At 39.5% G+C, this 22,308-nt stretch overlaps 1 non-coding gene and 1 pseudogene across 1 annotated transcript; one reads left to right on the top strand and one right to left on the bottom strand.

The window, feature by feature from the left end:
* The first annotated feature begins 11,157 nt into the window (after positions 1-11,157).
* LOC120108051 lies at positions 11,158-11,263 on the top strand. Its single transcript, XR_005509572.1, has one exon. It is a non-coding gene; the product is annotated as a small nucleolar RNA R71 (small nucleolar RNA).
* A 2,126-nt stretch (positions 11,264-13,389) lies between these two features.
* LOC120108050 lies at positions 13,390-19,860 on the bottom strand (annotated as a pseudogene).
* Between the last annotated feature and the right edge of the window lie 2,448 nt (positions 19,861-22,308).

The following is a 22,308-nucleotide window of genomic DNA, read 5'->3' as shown; positions in this document are numbered from 1 at the left end:
GGAAGAGGAGACGGTGGAGAAAGTTTGCATGCCGGCCAAAACTTAGGTTTTTTTTTGTCTCTTTTTTAAATTTAGTACGCGCGGAAGGACACGGTTCATAATGTCCGAATACCAGTCAATATGACCCAAATGACAAGGCTATAGTGGTCAACTAGACTTTGGGTTTCTTTGGCCCAAGGATAAGCAGGCAACCCACTCAAGGAACTTGAGCTTCAAGACAAGTAAACCTCAAACCATGTAACTAAAAGCCACATAAAACACAATTTGGATTAGATTAGATTATGTTGGGTTGACTTGGCTATTGATTGTAGGGTATGCACAATGTACATGCTAGAATGTATAGATGGTTTCGATCATCTATAATTTATATAATTCAATAGATGCATCATTATTTTCGACAACATATTTCTTTTATTTCTAAGACATTAACTAACTAACTAGGGTGTATATGAATGATTGTGTAAAGTAAAGAAAGCATAGCACATTGAGATGATATTTCCGAAAAGAAACGATTGCATAAGACTTGATATGGTTTACATAGAGGGAGTCCAGTAAGTGGAGGCATCAAAGGGAGTCTAGGATTCGAGTTTTGTATATATGAACTTAGCATATGACAAAATACTATTACACCAACAAGAGATCACATTAACGAAAATTATGTTTTTATCTAGGCTGGAGAAGGAATAATAACTTTCAATTAATATGTGGATTAACGAGAAATGCCAACTCTCCTTTCATGTCTAATTAAACCAACTACACTCATCAAGGTTGAATAAGACTAACCTAATTTTTTTTTAGCAAGAAATATCAAGTGATAGCTATAAAAAAATAAATGTTTGTTAAGATGGTGATGGTGATGGTGATGGTGATGGTGATGCCACATACAACCAAAAAAATAAACTTAAATTGTAGTCAATTAGTGTCAATGTGCCACTCTAAAGCATCCTGATCATCTCCTTGTAGTCTTCTTGATTTGAGAAATACATACAAAAATAGGTGATTTATAGGTGATAAGGTGAGTACCTAATCTAATAATCTCTTTACAATGGTCTTCTAAACCATCCTAACAAGTCATGTTGGGGAATTAAAATTTAAACTAATTAGACCAATAATTAAAATCAATTACATACATTGACATCATATTCAACAATCATATCATATGGGTACATACCGCAGTACCATCCATGTGCAATTGTAAATATATGCCATGCAATAACAAGCATATATAGCTCGTTTTTTATGTCAAATCGATGAATCCAAGATATTATCAAAAGAAAAAAATAATCCAAATATGATCAGTAGCTCTCACTAAATAAAATAATATTCTATTATGATTATTTCAGGATAAGTCTCACCAATCCAGTGAAAAACCTACTCCCGTAATGCGATCATAAAAGTATCGTACTTGCACCATCCTATGATATAAGTGAAAACTATAGAGTCTATTAACTATTTTAGCATATACTTGAATTGAAAATAAATTCCAATGCTTAAATTCAAATATAAAATAATTAAATACTGATGGAAATAAGTGATAATGCTCATCAATTTTTCAGTAAAGCGAAGATGCATTGTAACTACTCTAGATCAATTCTTAATTTCAATCCAAATAATTATCCAATCCAAAATACAATTAAGGAAAAGTGTTTGGATTAATTTTTTCAGTACAAAACTAATCCAACCAATAACCGAGATTTTGAAGTAGCCAATATCATCATCTCTAATTTGGTGATAGATTTCAAGGTAAACTAGTCATCATAGACCTAACTGGGTTGTATCGGATAATTTATTTGTAATGAATTACATGCAACAAATTAAACATGAAAAATCTAGTGTAAACAATCATGGGACCTTATTGTAATCGGTGATTTAGAGGTCCTGATAACAATCATAAAATATAAATTTAGCCTAACAAAAAATCAGATTATACTACAATGAACATACTACTCACTCAACAATTATACTATGTATAATGGGTCGATCTTGATCAAATCATATCTCATCATTTTTAGATTCAAATCTAACTTGATCTTAGTCAAGGTCAGAGATTAATAAAATCAGAAAAATTTTAGATCTTGAGAAAAATCATGCAGCTAAAAATATTGTGACAAAAACTGATATTTACTAAGCCAAAAATTAGGGCTGCATTAATGCCACTAAGTTGGCTATACCATGTGCACATCTATTATTTCTGCACTTTTATCTCTCATCTACATGATTTTTTTTCTAAATATCCAAAATAATTAGACTCTATTGTAAAATGAAAACCTCTAAATATGTTGTTTACACATCGCCGATCTATGCATTTTATCTCTTTAATCCCCTAATATCTTGAGCTCATTGTTTATTACTTTATATTTTTTAACATGCATTAGATGTGCGACTGCTAGTATATATAGATTGCCATATACTATAATATGCCCATCTCGTCTAGACATGGTCATCAATAAGAAGTTACAAAGTTCAAGTGTTACTTTAAGATGTTTAACACAACTCTAGAACTTCACCTAAGAATGGTATAGATTGGAAGTGATTTCTCATCTTATTATCTATTATGAAATGGGTGAGTTTATCCCCTCCAACAACTATACCCTCTTTCAAGACTGCATCAATCATGCTATTGGTTTTGAAGATATTCACATCATAAAGGACTCGTTTCGTTCACGAGAAAATTTTTTCGTCATTGGAATATTTTTTTATGCCCAGATATAATACTTCGAAAATAGTTTTTGCATATTTGGTTGATGATCGGTTATTTCAATTTTGAAAATAAACCACGCAATAGCACGTATCCTGTAGGATAGTGATTACGGGTGTCGGTCCACAGGGATTGGAGACAAGTTATTTTTCTTTTAAAAATAAATCAAAAAGAAGGATTTGCTAACTTGATTCAACTAAATTAATCTATGAGTACGAATTGAAATTTAATCAAAGTAAATAGATCTAGGGTTTGGAATCCACCACATAGCATTGCATCAAGGATTGTGTTCTTAATTTTTATCTTTTGGAAGGCATGCAATTTTGGCTATAAGCCTTTTAAAATAAAAACATAAAGAGTGTTAGGAAGATCCATCTTCGGTATAGCATGAAGTGTCTACCTAAGTATGCTAATCTAGGATGCAGCACACTTCATCTTCCTAGGCATGGATCATCTTAGACTACTTTAGCAAACATGATTAGTAACTAGCATGCTCAAAGTTTAAATATCATAAAGGAATATTTCATTGAAAATAAGAATTTAAACAAGCTCCAAAATAATAATAAAAATAAGAACTACAATGCCCTGATACATTGCTAGGGCTTCATCCAGCCCTAGACTAGATGTTTAGCCGAGCATGGCTTCCGGACGACCTCCCATCCTCAAATGAAGTTGATCACCTCCCATAATTCCCAAAATATCCAAGACTCTTCTCTTTCCTCCCCTCTCTCTTCTTTTTTTTATTTCTTTCTCTCGGCTTTCTTCTTCTTCTTCACCGAAACAGAGCCCCCCTGTTTCTTTCTTCTCCACCGAGCCTCCTCCCTCTGTTTCTTCCCTCTCTCCCTTTTATAGATCAATCGTTGAAGCATCGAGAGGGAGAGGATGCGTGATTGCTGGGGATCCGATTGCTTGGGGGCTGGGATTTGGAAACGGAAGGAGGGCGTCAATCCGTGGGATCACCAGCTGCATTTGAAACGGGCAGAAGAAATGGGAGCTTGATCGACGGGAGGAAATCACGGAAGAGGTGCTGGGTCCTTGGGTCACAGTGCTTGCAGACGCGGAGGCTTGAAGCGTGGGATGCATCACCGGCGGAAGAAATGGTGCTGGAGGACCACTGCAGACGGACGCTGGGAACTTGGACTGGTGCTTAAACTTGGAAGCAGGATCGCTGGGATCACGGGGACGTTGAAAGGAGCTGGAGATCCGGAAGAGTGGAGAACATGGATCCGTGGTTGCAGAGGCAGGAAGGAAGATGGCTGCGTTGCCTTGATCACGGATGGGTGACTTCCGGCTGCTGGGAGGATCGCTCCGAATGGTGGGTGGCCGCGGGATCAACGGGGAGATGCCTCGACGCGGCTTGATGGCGGAGCTGGGTCTCGGCTGCGGGCTGCGTCACAGGCGGAGGACGAGGCGGAATCGATGGGAAGAAGGGGAACGGCCCGGATGCACTGCGGGGGAGAAGATGAACAGTGGCTTCTTGTTTACATTATTATTTTTTTTTTGTAACACTGTTCATATGAACAGTGTTTTCACGGGACACTGTTCATATGAACAGTGAATTCCCCGAAATTATTTTTATTTATTTTATTATATTTATTATTTTCTTTTTTTTTTGTTTTTTAAATTTATAAATTTTATATGAAGGCAGGTAAAGAATTGGTTGGGAGTTACTTTGGGTTTGAAGTGGGTCATGATTGTTGATTTGGCTTGAACTCGTTCTCGAGCCCAATGTCATTTAATTCTTACTAAACTGCTTCAGATTGGACTCAACCAGATCAGACCGTGACTTAATAAAAGAGTTAATCAAATATTTTCCTATACAATTATAACTTTCAATCAAATCAGGACCAAAGCCCATTTAGTTATAACCTTAGTCGGGTCAACACAATCTCCTTATATATTTTTTTGTAATTTTCATGAAAGATTGCAACAAAGGGAGAGACAAGTTCAGAATCTAGTTTAAGAGAATAATTACCATATTTTAAACTTACTTCAATGTTTGTTCAATTTCATGGTAAAATATGTATTTATCAGTTTAAAAATATTGATAAGTGCTATGGAAAGGTAACTAAATTATAAATTATTAAGCACTTATCACACCCCCAAACCTATGTTTTGCTAGTCCTCGAGCAAAATAAAACTAGAAAAGAAGAATTCTAACTCACTTTCGCAGGCATCGCGGTTACATTTACCATATGTAACAAGGCTTTAAACCCCTAGGTTACCCTAGTGGACGAGTTGTAGTCTCGTGAGGATTTTCAGTGAAGATACCCACAAACTTCAGTAAATCATTTATTATTATTGTTATTCTTAATTTTTTTTTTTTTTTTTTTAGATCGATTGATCTATGAAGTGAAAATCGAATTCCAAATGCATACTAGTAAAGAATTTCTAAAACTCTTTCTCTTTTTTTATTAAAATCTAATTTAAGATACATAAATGATGAAAATTTCAAAGCACACACGGTTTTATTTACTAAATCAGCCCAAATCCTAGGTCAAGATGCAATTCAAGTTGAAGTCATTAAGTTTCCGTTAGGGAGTTGTAAGACTTATTTATACTGGAGTGCTCAGTGAAATCTGGACCGTACCCAAGCTAAGAGCTCAGATCTCCAAAATATTGCTAATACCAGTAGTTTCCAAGGATTGGTCGAAGGAACCTACTCACTGATTCAAAATCATCTTATCTGTAGGATTTCGAGAGTTGTGGATGTTTACTTTAGTACCTCACGGGCTTTATCTGTAATATTCCAGTTTACTCGAATTTTTACAACGACGGCTTTCACACTATTGTCTTTTCGGTCAATACAGCTTTTTTTTCCCTTTTTTTTCTTTTTTTTTTTTTTAAGAAAGATATATAAATTGTGCACTTTTACTCTTGTGGTGATTTCTCCGTGTAACGAGCAATCAGTCGACAACTCTCACACCAGTTGGCATAAGGTGTCGGGCATCAAGACTCCCCTACGGACTTATGCTCGGAGTCCTCATCACAAGCCCACTTGACCTTTGACAATAGGTAGCCCTTTTCGATGTTCCTGACTAAATCCATTTTTATTGAATTTTTTTTTTTTTATTTTTTTTATTGGATTAGATAAGTATGATTCATCAGGGTCCAAGGTTGCTACTATACTATCAACATAATGTCGAGCCTAGACCTTAGAAGGGTCGGCCAGTGTGTAGTGAAATTCCAAAGTATTAATTAGCTTACAACTCCCTAAGAGAGACTTAATAAAAAGAACTTAAATTTGTATTACTTCCCACTAGTCATTGGGCTTTTAGATTTTATATACCTTGTGTGTTTATCATTCTCGCATAAATGTATATAAATTAGGTTTTTTTTTTTTTCAACAAAACTTTTTTTTTAATAATTTTTTTATTATTATTTTATAAACACATTTTTTAAAAAAAAATTATTTTAAAAATTTTTTTTTAAAGATGATTTTTTTTTTATTATATTTTTTTTTAAAACTTTTTTTTTTGATGAAAATCAAGATGAATACCCCCAAACCTAAACCTAACATTGTCCTCAATGTTAAGAAATAATCTAAGAGAATTGGGTTGCCTCCCAACAAGCGCTAAGTTTATTGTCTTCAGCCAGACACAGTGGGTCCTTAATTATTTTGATAAACAGGGTTCGTTAAATTAAGGGATTCGATCAATTGCCCGTCGGCAACACAGTCTACATAAGGTTTTAACCTTTGACCATTGACTTTTAAAACATGTCCACCATTGAGGTGTTGGATCTCTACTGCACCATAAGGAGAAACCTTTTTCACTACGAATGGTCCATCCCACCTAGAGCGAAGTTTACCCGGGAAGAGTCGCAACTTGGAATTGAACAGCCAAACCTTTTGACCAGGTTCGAAGGACTTACGGTTAATATTTTTATCATGAAAAGCCTTAGTCCTTGCTTTATAAATTTTAGCATTTTCATAAGCCTCATTACGCAATTCTTCAAGTTCACTTAGTTGGAGTTTTCGGTGAGGACCAGCTACTGCCATGTCTAAGTTAAATTTTTTTATAGCCCAGAAAGCTCTATGTTCAAGTTCTACCGGTAAGTGACAAGCTTTACCAAAAACTAATCGGTAGGGGGACATGCCAATAGGAGTTTTGTAGGCGGTACGGTAAGCCCAGAGTGCATCATTTATCCTTTGAGACCAATCTTTCCTATCGGGACGTACCGTTTTCTCTAAGATGTGTTTTAACTCTCTATTGGACACCTCGACTTGTCCACTCGTTTGGGGATGGTATGGGGTAGCAACTTTGTGGGTGATGTTATATTTGCGAACCAAAGCCTCGAAAGATCGGTTGCAAAAATGAGATCCCCCATCACTGATAATGGCCCGGGGTGTACCAAAACGACAAAAGATGTTTTCATGTAAAAATTTAATCACAACCTTGTGGTCATTAGTTTTAGTGGCGACAGCTTCTACCCATTTTGAAACATAATCAACCCCTACCAGAATATATTCGAAACCAAAGGATGGTGGGAAAGGGCCCATGAAGTCAATACCCCAGACATCAAAGATTTCTACAATTAAAATAGGATTGAGAGGCATCATATCTCTACGAGAGATGGTACCCATCCGTTGGCACCGTTCACAAGTTTGGCAAAAGTTATGGGCATCTTTGAAAAGTGTGGGCCAATAAAATCCACTTTGTAAAACTTTTGCTGCAGTTTTTCTACCCCCAAAATGTCCCCCACAAGCTTGTGAATGGCAGAATGAAAGAATACTTTGAAATTCACATTCAGGGACACATCGACGGATGACTTGATCGGGACAATACTTGAATAAATCAGGATCATCCCAATAATAGAACTTTACTTGTGAAAAGAATCGGTTCTTATCTTGAGTTGACCAATCATCAGGAATTCGTCCTATGGCAAGGTAATTCACTATGTTTGCAAACCATGGCGTTTTTATTCTTTGTACCTCAAATAATTGTTCATCTGGGAAAGAATCGTGCAAGGGTGAGGTATTTTTACAAGAGGGCTCAAGAAGAATCCTAGATAAGTGGTCCGCTACGACATTTGCAGTTCCTTTCTTATCACGAATTTCTAGGTCAAATTCTTGTAGTAAAAGAATCCATCGAATCAGACGGGGTTTGGTATCCTTCTTTGCAAGAAGGTGTCGAAGGGCAGCATGATCAGTGAATACGGTAACCTTGGATCCTAATAAGTAAGATCGAAACTTGTCTAGTGCGAATACTACCGCTAGCAATTCTTTCTCAGTGGTGGTGTAGTTTAATTGTGCATCTGAGAGTGCTTTACTAGCATAGTAAATGACATGAGGTACTTTATCTAGCCGTTGCCCTAAGACTGCCCCAATAGCATAGTCGGATGCATCACACATTAGTTCAAATGGAAGGGTCCAATTAGGGGGCCGTATGATAGGTGCAGTGGTCAATTTCGAGCGAAGATTTTCAAATGCCTCCTCGCATGTTTTATCAAAGACAAAGGGAGTGTCCTTGGCAAGAAGATTGCACAAGGGTTTGGAAATCTTACTGAAATCCTGAATAAAGCGACGGTAGAAACCAGCATGGCCAAGGAATGATCGGATTTGTTTCACAGTTTTTGGTGGAGGAAGATTGGAAATAAGATCGACTTTGGCTTTATCTACTTCAATGCCCCTCTTGGACACGACGTGTCCTAAAACTATGCCTTCTTGAACCATAAAATGGCTCTTTTCCCAACTTAGTACTAGGTTGGTCTCCTTACATCTTTTCAAAACTAAGGTCAAATTGTTCAGACAATCATCAAAAGATAGGCCAAAAACTGAGAAATCATCAATGAATACTTCTAGAAAGTTTTCCACCATATCTGAAAAGATGGCCATCATGCATCGTTGAAAAGTTGCGGGTGCATTACATAGTCCAAAAGGCATCCTCCTATATGCAAATGTCCCAAATGGGCAGGTAAAGGTGGTCTTCTCTTGATCGTCCGGGTAGACAGGTACTTGGTTGTATCCAGAATAACCATCTAAGAAGCAGTAGAAACCTTGACCAGCCAACCGTTCCAAAATTTGATCTATGAAAGGTAGAGGGAAATGGTCCTTCCTAGTCATTGAATTAAGTTTTCTATAGTCAATGCACACGCGCCAACCCGTGGTTGTGCGTGTTTGTATTAATTCTCCTTTCGTATTCTCAATCACAGTAATACCTGATTTCTTGGGTACCACTTGTGTCGGACTCACCCACTTACTATCAGAAATTGGATAAATGATTCCGGCATCTAATAACTTCACCACTTCTTTCTTGACTACCTCCTTCATGTTAGGATTGAGTCTTCTTTGCATTTCTCGGGTAGGTTTTGCATCATCTTCGAGATGAATTCGATGCATGCAAACAGAGGGGTCAACCCCTTTCAAATCGGCCACAGACCATCCTATGGCATGTTTATTTTCTTCTAGCACCCTCAAAAGTTTACCCTCCTGTTCAGTAGATAAGTTGGCTGCGATAATTACAGGGAGGCTATCTTCTGGTCCTAGAAAGGCATACTTAAGATTTGTTGGAAGTGGCTTTAACTCAAGTTTAGGTGGTGAATCAATGGAAGGACAAAGTGGCGCGCTAGCAATGGGAGGAAGAGGTTCAGGTCGGCTCTTCCAAGGAAGGGAACTCACTGGAGATTGATTGTCAAGTAAGATGTTAACTTCTTCTATGGCCTTGTCTATATCAAAGTTGTCAATGTCAAAATGGGCCAGACATGCCTCTAAGGGGTCATCTGCTAAGATATAGGGAAGGGCTTCCTCTACAAGATCATCCATTTCGTCAATTAGGCAACACTCGTCTTCCCTCACATGTTGGTCAGCGGCATGAAAAACATTCAATTTAATTTTCATGTTCCCAAATGATATATCCATTGCCCCGGTTCTACAGTTGATACATGCATTGGCTGTTGCTAAAAAGGGACGACCAAGAATCACAGGGATTTGTTTTTTTAGGTTGGGCACATGTTCCATGTCAAGGACGATAAAATCTACTGGAAAATAGAACTTGTCTACCTTGACAAGAACATCTTCAATCATCCCCCGTGGTATCTTCACAGATCGATCAGCCAATTGTAAGGACACCGAGGTAGGTTTTAATTCACCTAACCCAAATTTCTCATAGACTGAATAGGGTAGAAGATTCACACTTGCCCCTAGATCTAAGAGCGCTCGGTCAATGGAGTTATCTCCTATGACACAGGAAATAGTGGGAGCGCCAGGATCTTTGAATTTTGGAGGGGTGTTGTATTGGAGAATGGAACTTACCTGTTCAGTAAGTAAGACCTTTTTAGGCACATGTGTCCTAGATTTTCGCTTTTGGGTGCAAAGGTCTTTGAGAAATTTGGCATAGGAGGGAACTTGTTTGATGGCATCAAGAAGTGGAAGGTTGATTTTAACTTGTTTGAACACCTCCATCATCTCTTCTAGTGAAGTTCCCTTCTTGCCAAAGGGAGTGGGTGCATTAAGTGCTTCAGGAAATGGAGCCTTTGGAGTATGGGTTGTGACAGATGGTGGACTAGCTGAAGAAGGTTTTGGGTTTTCATGTGAAACATTCCTCTCCTCTTCTTCATCTTCCTTATTGTTACCCTCCCCAACCTTATTATCTATTATACGTCCACTCCTTAGGGTAGTCAAAGCATTGGCTTGCTCATGATTTAGTCGGGTTTCTTGAGCCACATATTGTCCCCTAGGATTACTCATTGGTTGACTTGGAAGCTTACCTTCCTCTCGTTTATTTAATGCATTGGCTAGTTGACCCATTTGGGATTCTAGCTTAGCAATTGATTGTGTGTGAGAGTGCAATAGTTGTGTATTTGCCTCCAAACCTTGAAGGGCAGTCAACACCTTCTCCTCAAAGGCTGTATTTCTTTGGGTTGGAGGAGGAGGATGCTGAAATTGAGTTGAGGGACGGTAGAGATGAAAATTCTGAGGGTTTTGAAAATTTTGGGGGAAGGGTTGGGAGGTATTAGAAGCTTGCTGCCTCCAAGAAAAATTTGGATGATTCCGCCATCCCGGATTATATGTATTGGAAAATGGATCATTACCCGGTCTGGGCTGTGTTTGGGCAGCATTGATGTGTTCTTGCACGAGTTCGGGATATTGGGGTGCTGAGGGGCACTCATGAATAGGATGCGATGGGCTAGAACAGATAGCACACACTTGTGCTTGGGAAGAACTAACGACCTGTCCTCCTATCATTAGTTGGTCAATCTTATGGGACAATGCATCTACCTTGCTAGACAGGTCCATAGAATGACTTATTTCACAAATGGCCCCTTTTCTTTGAAAATTCGGGGATGCTTGACGAGAACATGAAGCATGGTGGAGGGAGTTTTCATTAAGATTTTCAAATAGTTGCCATGCTTCATGCTCATTTCGAAGCATGAAAGTCCCCCCGCATGCAGCATCGATCATCTGACGGTTTCGTTCCGTCAAACCGTCATAGAAACATTGCACTAGCTGCCACTTAGGTATTTGATGATGAGGGCATTTACGGATTAGGTCCCTAAATCTCTCCCAAGTTTCATAAAATTCTTCTCCCTCGGTTTGGGAGAAGCTTGTAATGGCACGTCTAAACTGGTTCGTTCTTCCTATGGGAAAGTATTTTTTAAGGAATTCTTGTTGCATTTGATCCCAAGAACGAATTGAGTTAGCTTCTAAAGAATTCAGCCATTGTTTGGCTCTATCTTTAAGGGAGAAGGGGAATAATCTAAGTTTTAAAGCATCATCAGTGAAATTTTGAATCTTGACAGTGGTGCAAATCTCAAGGAATTCATCTAGGTGTTTATATGGGTCTTCATTGGTGAGCCCATAAAAAGATGGGAGCATTTGGATCACACTAGACTTTATTTCATATTGTACAGCTGCTACCTCAGGTAATCGAATGCAAGATGGGGAAGTATAAATAGTGGGAGTAAAGTATTCCCTCAAGAGTTTGGGTTGTTCTTCAGCCATCTTAAGAGGTGGGGATGATCCTAATGTTTTGATCTTAGCTCGAATGTTCCTAAGGGTTCGTTCTATTTCAGGGTCAAAAGGTAATAGATTTTGTACTCTAGAACGACTACCGTGCATACACTAGTACTTGATCAATCAAGCATGCAATAAAAGAGAAAAGCATATCAATCCTAGTCTTTGTCCTAAAATCACTAGACAGCTCCTAACTGGTTTGAAGAGGTCACCTAAGCCTCCAATCCGGTCTAATGAACCGAGTTGACCAGGTAAGCTCCCAGGTAAGTGGAGGGGTCACGATGCGTTCGCAAAGGTCCCACTTAAAACCCACTTGCCTCGAACAGATGAACTGTCTCCCTTATAGGGACAAAGCTTGCCTAGACATCAACTAAGCCACAGAGCGAAATTGGTGCAACTTTCGGTGATCTTCGTCCTATTGAGCTCGAATGTCCCTAGGAGCCAACGTCTAATTGATTTTAATTAAAGATGACACTATGTGAGATTGAGTTCACCTAAGTTGGGCAAGAGTCCGGTGATGAAATCCGGCTCTTATCTTGTTGGGGTGATTGCCCTTACTATGTGCAAATTGATTTGTGTATGTGTATCAAGCATGCATTCACAATTTTGCTATAATTAAAATCAAACAATCACCACAAAATTTCAAACCAATAATTAATTTAAATAAGAAAAGTTTAGAGGTTACCAAAGAGAATTTTCCCAGCAATTTAATTTTTTTTTTTTTTGCAAACCTCTACAACATTTCTTTTCCGGCAGTTCTCCTTTTGATCATCCCAGATTTTTTCCTCGATTCCTGATCAAATAATATAAATAAAAATTAGTAAGGGAGAAAAAGAAGATAAGAAAAGTAACAATAATAGAATTTTTTTTAAAAGAATTTTTTTTTTAATTTTTAAATTTATAAATTTTATATGAAGGCAGGTAAAGAATTGGTTGGGAGTTACTTTGGGTTTGAAGTGGGTCATGATTGTTGATTTGGCTTGAACTCGTTCTCGAGCCCAATGTCATTTAATTCTTACTAAACTGCTTCAGATTGGACTCAACCAGATCAGACCGTGACTTAATAAAAGAGTTAATCAAATATTTTCCTATACAATTATAACTTTCAATCAAATCAGGACCAAAGCCCATTTAGTTATAACCTTAGTCGGGTCAACACAATCTCCTTATATATTTTTTTGTAATTTTCATGAAAGATTGCAACCAAGGGAGAGACAAGTTCAGAATCTAGTTTAAGAGAATAATTACCATATTTTAAACTTACTTCAATGTTTGTTCAATTTCATGGTAAAATATGTATTTATCAGTTTAAAAATATTGATAAGTGCTATGGAAAGGTAACTAAATTATAAATTATTAAGCACTTATCAGTTGACTATGGAAAAGTGACATAGAAAAAATACTTTTCAAATACACATAGAAAAAAAACTTTTGGTTGAGCATCTACTTTCCTCAAAAATTATGTAAAATACATGCTATATCCTTAATAAAATTGTGTAAAATACCAATAAAACATCATATGCATAATTTTTAATAGCTACTTTTAAATATTTTTAAAACTAAAAATATTTAAAATATTTATTGGGTTGAGTTTTTAAAGTTCTAACCATTTTAATAGTTAGACAACTTCTCGAGGATGTCGTAATTTTTAATAGTACATATTTAATAGTTTAAGACTAACTAATAAAAATAATTATTAAAATAATCATGATGACTTAAGAATATTTTTGCTAAAAAAAATTACCACAATTTCTAAGCCGTGGAAAAGTGGCTTTCCTACATACTATCTGATTTTTTTTTTTCTATAAAATATAGAAAACTGATTCCATAAGAAAGATACTTTTCCATCTTTCGTTGACCACAATTTTCCCATTCCGCGAACTAAACGGGCCCTAAGGTGAGGCTGACCTTATCATGCTCATTGGCTAGAGTAAACTATTTTGCAGCTGATGCAACACTGGCAAAGAGCCATTGTTTATGGGATATAAGTTGTGGGCGTTCACAATTCTTGAAATAGAAAGAATAAGATCATGAAAAAGAACAGTACATGATTCATTTCTGACTATCGACATAAACAAAGATTGCTGCTATTATTAAGAAAAGTAACCTTGTGAGCTTATATTTTGTTCACCACCATGCTACGAAAGCAGAAAACAACTAGCTTTTAGACATATTTTACATGAACTAATGTTACACTCGCAGACTTCTTTGCTGTGTCCCTAGACCACGATACAACATAATGTCCAGAAATTTGAGCATACCCTCCCCCATCAAAGTGCATGTGCTGATAATAATATATTTCTCAGACCTGTGGTGTTTGCATCTCTCACACAGATTCTGGGCAAATTTGTGAGTGGACCGTGCAATGGGTCTGCAAACCGAAAAAAAACATCACAGTTTGATGGATCAAACGAGCAGCCATGTTCTCAGATGATGTGCTTCCAAAAACCATCATCACCATTGCATCACTCCGCATCATCAGAGCTAGAACTAGAGAGCTCAGCTTCAACAGCATGTGACCCGGTAGACTGACTTTCATCCTCGCTGACGAGGTCTTCGTGGCCCTCATTGCTAGAATGGGAGAAGGTAGCAGGATCATCGTCCGAAGCAGCACCTTGACTACGTCTCTTCCGGCCTTCCTTCACACCCCTGCCCTCTAGTTCAAGCCGTCTTCGCTTTCGAGCCTTTCACTTGCCCTTTGGGAAATCTTCATGATGCAACTCCGTGTTCTTATCTTCTACCTCCCCAGATGCCTTGTTCTTGGCCTTTCATTTTCTGATTTTGTGGTTGGCATGTCAGAATCAAGCTTTCGCCTCTTCTCGCTGGAATTGGTCTGCAAAGGTTTTATTCTATTCAAGTTTTGATGCAGCCAAATGCAGAAAAATTCAAACAAGTGATCCACAACTGGCTTTGATGATACAGAGCTGACCCTGGAAAAATGTAATGCAGTGACAATATCCATGTATAGCAGCAGAAGACCATGTCTCAGTAACCAGGAGCAGCTGACCGATCATCTAAGATGGACAACAAAACAATTGTTACCAAAAAAGTAACACTAACCTCTTGTCTGTAGGACTTTATGGTGTGTTGTGGGCTAACTTTCCAGACTATTTAATTACAAGATTTCCAAGTAATTGCTTGGTGTATCATATTCCAGTCAAGGGTCATCCATAAACTGGACAGTCAATAAAAAATGCCGAGCTAGTTCTGTCTTGGTAATACAAATACAAATAATTTAGTTCTACATAATGGCCTGTCTGGACAGCCAATTCACTTGTATGGTAACCTCTATGACTTCGAGGACGCAACGTACTATCCTACGATCTTCAAAATAGCAGAAATCACCTTGTTCGATGAATTCCAGCACCCTGAAAAAATTCAGGGTTAAGGAAAACAGCTTATGCTGAATCCTCCTATTTGTACATTCACTCTCTTTCTCTACACAGCAGCCCCACCTGCAAGGAAGAACCCATGGATAGTGTACTTGGGCATACAAACAGGCCTTTAATATATATTTATTTACACAAGCATTCACTGCTATTTGTAATACCTTTCAAGGTCCAGCAATGAGGAACAAATATCATTACATCAACCTCGCAACTTCCTATCTAATCCGGCTTGAAAGGGCAGTCATGGAAGGAGGAATCCACAGCAATACACTTGCAAAGCAATACAAAAATTTCCATAATTACGTGGCATATAGGTACCCCTTATCCTGCATTAATTGAAACAGAACCACAGTATGATAGTGACTTTGTCTAGTGGTGAGTCATCAAAATTATAGGTTAATGTATCAGAAAGGCATGGTTGCCTAGCATAAAGATATTGCAAAGAAAATAAGGAAGAACGCGAAAGTATAAAACAATAGAAGACAAATTACATGCATAGACAGATGACACTGTTGTTCGATGCATACCTTTGGGGCTAGATCAATGAGATGAGCCCATTCAGTCCTGTTTCTCAGGCAATCATGAACAGCATATAAATGACTAGGATAAGCATAGCGTACCCCATTTGGCTTTCTCAGATCATTCCAGTACTGCAACATAGTAACACAGGAAACAACATACAAGATCAGAACTAAAGTAAACACACTCATAAGATTAGCATCTGATAGAATGAAGTCATACAGGGAGAACAGCATCACATAGCTCCTCATATGTGATTTGCCTGTTTTTTGCTCATAAGCTCGTCAATTAACCCTGCATCAAATCATGTATAGGAAATATTGGTGACAGAACCAATGACTTGATCTCTTTCACTTGAAACAAAACAGGAAGATACCTGGCAAAGTGCATGGAGCAAGAGTACCATCATCACCTGGAACATCCTTAGGTGAGTCACCTATTGATGATGAAGTTGATCCAACGCCCTCAAAAGAGGAAGGAAGACCACTGTTTGTAGCTACAGTGGAGCCAAGAGGAATAGTTTTCTTCACCGATGTCACCGTATCAGAAGCTCTATTCTGTGTATCATTCTTGGCAGAACCATTGGGCATGAAGGAAGATTCTTGATGTTTCCTGTCAGGTGAAAACTGCATCCTGCCCATACTTCTGGTTTCATCATTTATCCCATGAGAACTGTGCGATCTCTCTCTGGATGCATCCTCTTTATTCTTCCTCTTAAAAACCTACAAAATGCGCTAAAGCTTAAATCAAGTAACCCTGTACTCAGCATAAATATAATAAAACGATCATCTCAATTAATCTACCATAGCACAGAAGAAAAAAAAAGAAATCAGTGTTACTGTGAGCTATACTTCTAGAGAGACGATAAATGGGAAACTAGTCTTACCGAAACCTGATCCTTTCTGGGAAGACCATTTTGAAAGCACACTTCTAGTTGGAGCCAATTGCATGCCTGCTGCTTGCCGCACACGTGGTACCCTAGGAACCCTATGAGAACTGTTTAGCTCTTGATGTAGAAGTAGTGCAAGCTGTCAAACAGAGGAAGAGAATCTGAGAAACCTCACAATTCATTTTTTTCTTTATCAAATAAATTTCACAGCTAATGAAGATTTCAGTCTCACCTTTCCATCGCTTAATGTTGTGGTAGCATTAGCAGATGATGGCGGATGCATAGGCATCGAACTACTGAACACCTTTGATGCGGGTTGGGGATTTGGTTGTTGGGTCTTTTCATTTTTCTGGCTTAAGTTTGAAGACATCTTAATTTGAACCGAGGCAGTTTGACTCTGTGATGATTCATTCGTTTCACCAGAGCCTAACACAGTTGTTGTCTCTTCTGCTTTTGATGATGGACAGTGTAGTTGGTCTTTTGAATCTAACGAAGTAGGCTCAGAGGAAGAAACATAAGTTCTGCTTGTTTGAGATGATTAGATCCAGAAGATATCAAACCTTTTGGACAGCCTTTTGCTGGTTGTCTTGAAACCTCTTGCTTGCTTTCTTCGGAAGATACAGTGGTTGTTGCACTGCCTTTCTTGCCAACATTACATATATTCACCTTTACTCGATGTTCAATTAGATGAATAGCCTTTGGTCAAAATAAATTGTTAATAACTAGTGTGCAACTCAATATTTCAACGTTTAGTCAAAATAATTCAATCAATGAATATTACAAATAATTATATAGTCTTTAAGCAATCAAAAAAACTAGAAGAGGGTGCACATCTCAGACTAATTTTTATTGGGGTCCAACACACAACAAAAAGCATTTGCTGAACTTTATGCTTTAAGTGACCTTTGGTGAATTAAGTTATGCCGTACCAGCCCGAACCAAGCGGTACGGGGCATATCGTACCATACTAGTTTGGTACTAATACTCGGTAGGATGGCGTACCGACACTCGGTATGCCAAAAAAAAAATCATATCGTACTGTATCGACACTGTACTAGTATGGCACCAGTACGGGGTTCAGTACTGAGACGGCAAACCTTGGGTGAAAGCATGTTGATTGAGAACAACTACATCTCTCCATTAGTGGTTTGCATACTTGTCATTGCTTTCAAACTAATGGTCAATATGTCACCCAAACTGCCTAACTCATAACCACCAACTCTTTTGGTACTATCACTAACCTTTTCTCAAATCAGATTAAAATGTTTCAATCAATTACTAGTCAAGTAATTGCCTCATTACTTGATCCTTCTATCATGAAGCCAAAGTACTTTGAAATACCATTGTTACTTTTACCAAACAATATTCTATCATGCTCAAAATAGCTTCACAGCATAACCTATAATTTCGATTTCCTGGTATTCTGCCCACTTTTGCATCACTTATTCTTATTATATCTTAGCATTTAGGAGACAGTATATATGTTTGTTTGCTTTATTGTTATTTACATATAAATGCATATGTGTAGATATATGTATTACATATGAATCTGAATTGATATGCCTTCTAGCATGTCTTTCCATCATTGCTAAATCCATCACAATTTTTTGTTAGTCTAACTTATACAATTGCCACAAATTTGCAACTCAAACATATAGATTTCCACCTAACTAGGTATTCACTTTCAGAAATAAGCTCTCCATCTTACCATATTGTCTTTTACAAGGTTTTCTGCAAGATCAATATACATGCATCTCATCAAATCGTATTCCTATTTTTATATGTGCAATATGAGTATTCTGTTCCTCTTTTAAGGTTGTTAAATAAATCAAATTGCACATTTTCTCTATTACTTTCCTAATCCTTTTGTTCGGTGCAAAAGAGAAAGAAAAGAATGTGACAATTTTTTATCATCAGATTGAGTTCACGGATCTACAAATAAGCTTCTACATTCTGTTTTTATTTCTTCCCAAGAACCTTTGTGGGATCCATCACCTTTAAAGATTATTTGACAGATGCACAGGTAGCCTTTAGAATTCATCTTATGTAAGGTTTGTGCAATGAATAGTTTCCAAACAAACAATAATTTCTCGAAGCAGATGAATACAGTAAAAACAATCAAGTTAAAGCATACCTCTTCCTTCACGGATTCCTTAGGCAGAGAACTTCCTTCCCCATCAGATGCAGCATCAGTTTTTCCAGGAACTTCCATCCTCACAGGATCCGGCCAATCAACTTTCTCAACCTTCACGAATATTTCCATCGAACCCTTTTGTTTCAGCCCCTGTTCAGACAATGCTCCCACAGAAGTCTTAACATCTACTAGGTGTTTGTGCTCATCACAATTACCTGAACCTTCTGGGAGATCAGTAGAAGTCGGCTTCACCGGCATCTCCTTCTTCCTATCTCTGCCCTTCCCATCTGGAACATCAGACTCTGCAACTTGGAAAACCCCTTCAACAATGATAGGAACGGAACCTGTTACAATAAACCCCGAAAGACAAGAAAACCAAATTCCTGAAGAATCAATAAACAGATAAATTTAAATTATTCAAGAACAATTTATGCGGTACTGACCTCTCTTCTTACTATCAGCCAGAGCTTTATCAACATCAGTGCTGGCTTTCTTCTTTGCGCTCCGGTCCTTCTCTTCCCCTGACTCTTCTTTCCTCTTCTTACCCGAAGAAGCCCCGAAGGTCGGGAGCTTGTTCCTCTCCTTCTTCGAAGCACTCGTTGAGCGGCCGCAGCTGCCACCACCATTGCTGGAAACTTTCTCTACCTCTAGCTTCTTGACCCCATCCGGAGACACTTTCCTCTCGAAACTCCTCATGGGCACATGAGGGAGAATCTCCTTCGACAACGAGAACAGAACGTCAGCCCCCGTGTTGGCCAGGTTCTCTCCCTCCTCCTCATCCCAGCAAGGGAATTCTCTGGACTGAAAACTGAACTTCTTGGGCATGTACCCGGTGCAACGCCACAGATCGGAGGTGAAGACCGAGGAGAGGCCCTGGAAAAGATCCGGGTCACCGCCCGAGACTCCCAGGACATGGACCCGGTCCTCGATGGGGACGTCGGTCCAAAGGCGGAAGGGGGGCCGGTTGGGGCCGGGGGCGGTCTTGGTGGGGAGCTCGATGAGGAACTGGGCGACCTCGGTTTCCTCGGCCTCATCGAGGGGCGGAGGGCCGGGGCGCTTAGCGGAGCCGGCCTTTTTGCAGTTGTGGCAGAAGAAGGCGGCCTCGCCCTTGGTGAAGCGGGAGCAGCGGGTGTGGACCCAGACGCCGCACTCGTCGCAGCTGACCATCTCCTCCCCGTCGTCGAACGTCACGCCGCAGGAGCAGTCCACCGTCCAGGAACTGTTGCCCCAGTCGTCCGGCGGAACCGACGGCCGCAGCCGGTGCGAGCGCCCCTTCATGCCGGTGCTTTTTCTTTTCCGGCTCGCTCTCTGTCTCTCCTTTTTTTTCCCGGGTTCGCTCTTTCTTTTCCCTCAACCGTCCGGAAGCAGGGGAAGTCGAGCAGCGCCGCCGGTTCCATGTGTATCCACGCGTAAAGGCTCCTTGACTCCGAGGAACACTGGGTTCCGGTTTAACGATGTGGTTTGCGTCCGAGATGGTGGCCGCCTTGGCGTCCCGCGTAAACCTGTTCAACGGGCAGGCCGGGCTGGGTTCCGCTCAGGCTCAGCGCAAAGAATCAGTTAATGAAGCCAGGTCCGGGTTGGGTCCAGTCCGACCTTTGGATGTTCTTCCCAAGTCTGAGCTTGCTATTTGTTGGGCTTCAAGCTTTCAAATCTGGCCTCAAGCTTCTACCGCTTGGGCTTCGCCTGCGCTTCTACCTGCAAGAGGTCACTTATTCTTCTCAAGGATATTGGCGAACTTAGCGAGGTTGAGGTGGTCGACGGCATGGGACACAAGATCGCGAAGCTTGCAAGAGACATGGAGGACTGGAGTAGGTCAACAGTGGCATGGCAGCAAGGGTCAGCGATCTCCTGGTGGGCATGGCAGAAGGAGGATTGGAGGGCGGCAATGCCAAGCAGATGACGGCGAGGGGGGACTCGGCGTTAGAGACAAGGGAGCAGAGTTGGAAATGGGCCAGGCAAGCCGGGGTACCTCTACACAAGCTTGGCTCGAAATTTTTTCGGGCTTCGGGCTAGGCCTAGGCTCAAATTTTTTTCAAAAACTCTAGTCCGAGCCAAATTGGGCCAGCTTGAAAGACTCAGTATCATCCAAGCCCGAGCGTTGCCCCGAGACCTGGCCTAATTAGAAAAAAACAAACTTTTCTTGCAACCCGACTCCTGCCACCAGGAATAGTACTGGTGGACTTCCCTCCCATGCAGGGAAGGGAAACTTAACGATGTCTGTATTTTCTTGCTCATCTACATCTATTACTTCTGAAAGCACTTTAATGCATCATATCTTCAAAACTCGACACATTTTTATTGAGAGGTGGACTACCTCAATCCCAACGGATCTTGTGGCTTCAGCCATATGGTCAATTACCAGAACAAAAAAAAGTAAAATTAATGTCTTTAAGAGGCTGAACATCAAAATCATGCAGAAATAGGAAAATATCAACTACAACTATGGCGACTCATACCTTTCTCTGGAAGTTGTGAACTACTTTGCATTCCAAATATAACAATAATTATAAGAAGGCATCTCAAAATCAAGGCACTTCTAGTTAAATCTTTGATGACAACTAATGATTTTCTGGTCATTTATGTGCATCAAGTACATGCCTACAAAATCTCTTAGATTTGTGCATGGAGAAAAGTAGCAATAGAAATAGCCATAACCAACAAAACTTATGTATATTAGGCTATCAATTCAAGGTCTTTTCTGGGTTGGCAACGGGCGAAAACAGAACAAGGCCTGTCAGGCTGCACTTTGGACTGAGATTTGGCAATTTCTTGTTTGTGGCTAATGGCACATGGAGTTTCGAATGTTAGCACCAGTTTCCTTCATCTACTCGAGGAGATCAAACCATTGTTCCCTCCTTCAAGCAAACAACCTCCAACCAACACCAATCTAACCACCATCATTGGGTAATGACAATGCCCACAAAGTTTGCCTCACTGCATGAAACCCCCCTATCCCCATCATCTCCAGCTTACTCTCCCCAGACACCAACACTATCTTGCCGTGTGAAAACCCCATCCTCCCCATCACCATCAATTCAGCGACATTCCATTCTTTTGTTGCAAATTGCAACATAATCAAGCTAGTTTGAGTCCTAGTCAGGCTCAACCTAGGATTTGGGGCTCTGGGCTAGGCTCAGGCCTGGCTTTGTAGAAGTTCTTCATTTAGGCCCAATTTGAAGACTAGCAGTAGTTTGGGCCTTGGTCATCGAAGGAAAAGCCAACCCAAGCCCAACCCACCTTCAGTCCTAGTATTGTCTACTAAGCTTAGAAAACATTATGAAGCCAACTCTCAATCATGCTAAAGACCTATAAACTAGTACCCAAATTCGTAGCCACAGCAACTTTGCATGTAAGAGAGGCTTATCAAGCATAAATAGCCAATAGGTCGTTAGGTAGTTCTAACTTATCAGCACTCAATTCAGCTCATCCTTCGAATCTACATGAAGAGAAAGCACATCATATGTTAAATAGTCCAGTTGAAAAGCACTGCCAATATCCATCTTGAATAATCAAATACACCAAAAGGCAGGAGCGGCAGCCTAGCAACCATGGTATATCATACCGGTCTGAACTGGACGATACAGAGCGTACCGTACCATACCGGTTTGGTACTGATACCCAATACGGGTGGCGTACCGATACTCGATATGTCAAAAAAATCTCATTCTATCATACCGATACTGTGCTAGTGTGGCACCGGTACAGGATCTAGTACCGAGATGGCGA

Source organism: Phoenix dactylifera, unplaced genomic scaffold (genome assembly GCF_009389715.1).
Source record: "Phoenix dactylifera cultivar Barhee BC4 unplaced genomic scaffold, palm_55x_up_171113_PBpolish2nd_filt_p 001151F, whole genome shotgun sequence".
Taxonomy (NCBI): Eukaryota; Viridiplantae; Streptophyta; class Magnoliopsida; order Arecales; family Arecaceae; genus Phoenix; species Phoenix dactylifera.
The sequence above is the reverse complement of the archived record's forward strand: the minus strand, read 5'-3'. Positions and strand labels throughout refer to the sequence as shown.